Source organism: Nematolebias whitei, chromosome 13 (genome assembly GCF_014905685.2).
Source record: "Nematolebias whitei isolate Nwh7 chromosome 13, NemWhi1, whole genome shotgun sequence".
Taxonomy (NCBI): domain Eukaryota; kingdom Metazoa; phylum Chordata; class Actinopteri; order Cyprinodontiformes; family Rivulidae; genus Nematolebias; species Nematolebias whitei.
Window position 1 is genome coordinate 25,094,065 of NC_056510.1, and position 3,626 is coordinate 25,097,690.

Sequence of the window (3,626 nt, forward strand, 5' to 3'; positions counted from 1 at the left end):
TGGAGCAAAGAAGGGGGTGGTAGGAAGAGAGGTAAGACAGATGTATAAGAATGTACAGTTAGTTGTAAGCGGTGGCGTTTCCATGGCTACGGGCACGAGAGTGAATGACATCAGAGTGGCGGGGAGGTGAGAGAGTGTGAAATTGATTTGCTGGTGGAGCAAAGGGGGGAACAATTCTCGCTGGGTTTTCTCCTCGCAGACACATTTGTCTCCCCCCTCCATACTCTCTGGTGTCTCCTGGAGAAAGGGGCTCTCTCTGGTAAGACTCCGTGTTCCCCCGTCTTCTGACTGATTATGAAGGTGAGAGTCTTTGCTCCATGCCTGGATCTGTGAGACGAGCATGGTGAGAGGAATGTGTGTGTGTGTGTGTTTTCTATGGTGATCCTGGTGTGTCTGTGGGAGTGAAGGGAGAGGCAGATGTGCTGTACAGTTGTCACAGGTCTAAATATATCATGGGATGTTCATTGTCAAAGAATGTGCGTGTTTCTGTTTGGGAATGAACAGCTGATTGGGACAGATTACTGCGTACAACAAACCTGTGCTACTATCTGAACTGTCAGAAAACTGTCAAATGTTAGAGCTTAAATTTAACATCAAGCATAAGTAACGTCTTGTTTTCTAGTTGTCAAGTAACTTGTTTGTTTTTCATTGGTATACCAGAAAATTTGTCTTGTTTTATTGCAGTAGAAGTAGCAATTTATTTTACTGTTGCTTAGTAAATGTGTTTGTTTTGATGTAAAGCAAAAGGGCAGACGTTCAAATGTGGAGCTATGAGGAAAGGTTGTGAACAATGAATAGTTTACCTGTCATAGATAACTCTTTGAACAGCAGCTTGGAGAAATACCCCAGCAATAAGTGAAAAACCATGAAGTAGGAATAGTACTACAAGTAGTAAGTAGTAGTTTATATATATATATATATATATATATATATATATATATATATATATATATATATATATATATATATATTTAAAGGCATTTTCAACCCTTCCCACACTCTTGCAATATTTTAAACAATGTTTCTAAACTCTAGACGCTCTAAAATATCACAGAATGTCATGATTTCATCTGCTCTGTGCTCTTGGCCACGCCCACTTCTTCTCTGTAGAGCAGAGATCAACAGTGGGGGGAGGAGGAGCTGCAGCAGGAAGTTTCTCCTGCAGTATGGGCTGCACAAATGTGCAGCAAGTGCTAAATACTTTAAAATAATTCATTTTAAATAAAAAATTCCATGCTGATCGTGCAGCTCATCCATCACTCAGCCAGTTGTGTGTCACGTCCACTCTTATTTTGAAAAACCGCGACAGAGCGAGTCCACGAAAATGAACTGGGAAGTAGCGAGGGCTACTGTAGTTTTGATTATTTTTTTAGTTTTTTTTAATTGTTTCACCACAAGGGAAATCCACCTGTACAGACGAGCTGTTAGCTTGTTGATCCAAACAGAATTAAACTCTACTTCTCCAAGATGAAGTTGTTTGAAGAGCTATCTAACAGGGAAGATGATCATTGGTCGTAGCCTTTTCATACCACACAAATCTGAACAATCCCTTTAAGTTAAGTTAAAATGTTTTGAACCATGAGTCGGTGGGGGAGAGGGTGGACTCCAGAAACCATTTTAGCCCCATCATGGGTGACCCAGTAAGGTGCTATTTATAAGACTGAGTTTGTCGTGGCTCCATGGACTGATGAAGTCTTTCGGTTAAAAGACGAAACGTTTCAACACAAAGAAACCATCCAGAGGACCTGACTTAACTTTGCTGCATTTTTTACCTGGATTGTTGAGCATGAACTTTGATGAAACCCCTTTAAGGTTACTCATTCTTTAGATAACAATACAATTTGTAGACAAATTCAATAACACGTACGTTCTTTTGTTTTTGCGATTACCAAGAACGTTCACCTGCTTTGACCCTTTGCATGATGGAGAAGTAAAGTTGAAGGGCAGGGGCTGAACAGTACAACGGAGCAGATCAAATCCCTCCAACCAGATTGGAAAATGGGGACAGAAATGCAACAGATTACATCAGCAGTCCAAGGATTAACATTTAGGTGATTTTGGGAAGCATTATCCTTTGATAGGACTATCAGTTGAATCCACAAAGCTGTCCTTTTTTTTACCAAAGTGCAGAGGAAGTGCCTCACTTTTAAAATTTGCAATAAGTCACAAGGCTATGATTCCAACTAGACCATCCTGTTTCATCCACACTCCCCTACAGTGTGTCAGCTTATAGTAACAGATTCAGTTTTGGGAGCAGAAAAGCAGAATATTTGGTTTAAAACTCAGCAGGTGGAAAATTATTCTCAGAATGATCTCCGTACGTCCTGCCTCGGTTCTGTTGAAAGGCTCAGAGCATCAATTATGAATAAGGAAGAGATGAATATACATGAGGCTGATTCCAACAATTTAATTTGAAACTGAGAAAAATATAGTCCCTGGCAGGTGTAGGAAACTGCTGAGAAGGTCTGGGTGCAATTCTGTGTGCTATCCTTAAAAATAAAATTAAAAAAGGAAAGGCTTGTGCATCAGGAGGAAAAATCAGTTTGTGAGGGTTCAGTGCAGATAATAAAAAGCCTGGCTGGCATGGATTCTCAGGCAGTTTAATAGCTCGGCTGATGGCATGCATGAGTCTGCCAGGTTTTGGACAACATGGTCACGGGCAAAAGTGGGTCATAAGTGCACGAGCCAGGAGAGAGATTCAGTCTTTTTTCTGTGCACTTAGCACAAAACTGCCCTGCAGCAATACACAGTTCAACAAAGTCACTTTTCTCTTAACATTGTGTGCAACATTTTGAGTAAACAGTCTTAGATCTAGACTGCGCTACTTTAAAGTCTGGTTTTGGCTACAGAGTGGATTTTATTTTATATCGTTATCTAGAACTCGACTTTGTTTTTGTGCTTTTACTTTCGTAACAACTGAAGTCAAAGAAAACTTGCCTAACTTAGTGAGGTGGCTTCTTTTAGACACATTAGTTATTTCATATGTACCCATTTCTGTCTGTTGGAAGCAGGACTGATTTTGAAACTACATACAATCTGACAAAAGAAAAAAACAACTAAATGATGAACAGCATGTTAAAATGTGACTTTTTATTTCAAATATGGCTTACTTTTTATAAGCCATTCAAATGTTTTAAAAGTCATTTTTGTACCAAGTTGTGTCTTACAGCATGACACTTCTCTAAGTTAAGGGCAGGGTCAAGTTGGATGGAGGTTTTTAGAGCGCCCTCTGCTGGATATAAATGCAAATTACTGTAAACAGCAGTTTGATGGTTTCATTACGCTTCAGAAACGTATTCATATGTTTACATGTATATCTTATTTGTCTGTCTTTTCTAATGGCGTTTATTAGCATTTTTATATTTTATCAGTTTATTTTAATAGTGTTCGCAAAAAAAGTAGGATGGGAAAGGTGAAGGATCCACATGTGCCTCCACCCTCATTTGCCCCACTCTGGGCCCTTGAGCACCACCATCTGCACCCTAGATGGCTCCACACAGAGGGCTGTGGTAGCTTGGTGGTCTGTGGTTGAGTCATGAAGGACATCCGGCGTAAAAACAGTCGCCAAATCCTCATCCAAGTTTGCTCGCTGTGGTCATCCCTGAAGAAGGGGAAAAAATAAAAAA

The 3,626-nt window shown here is 40.0% G+C and overlaps 1 protein-coding gene across 1 annotated transcript in view; it reads left to right on the forward strand.

Annotated features, from left to right (window-relative positions):
• Nucleotides 1-216: 216 nt before the first annotated feature.
• Nucleotides 217-3,626, forward strand: part of myo16 (myosin XVI) — a 144,731-nt gene continuing 141,321 nt past the window's right edge. The window contains exon 1 of the mRNA XM_037687029.1: nt 217-259. The gene's annotated coding sequence lies outside the window, so the exon portion shown is untranslated. The remainder of the gene's footprint in view (nt 260-3,626) is intronic.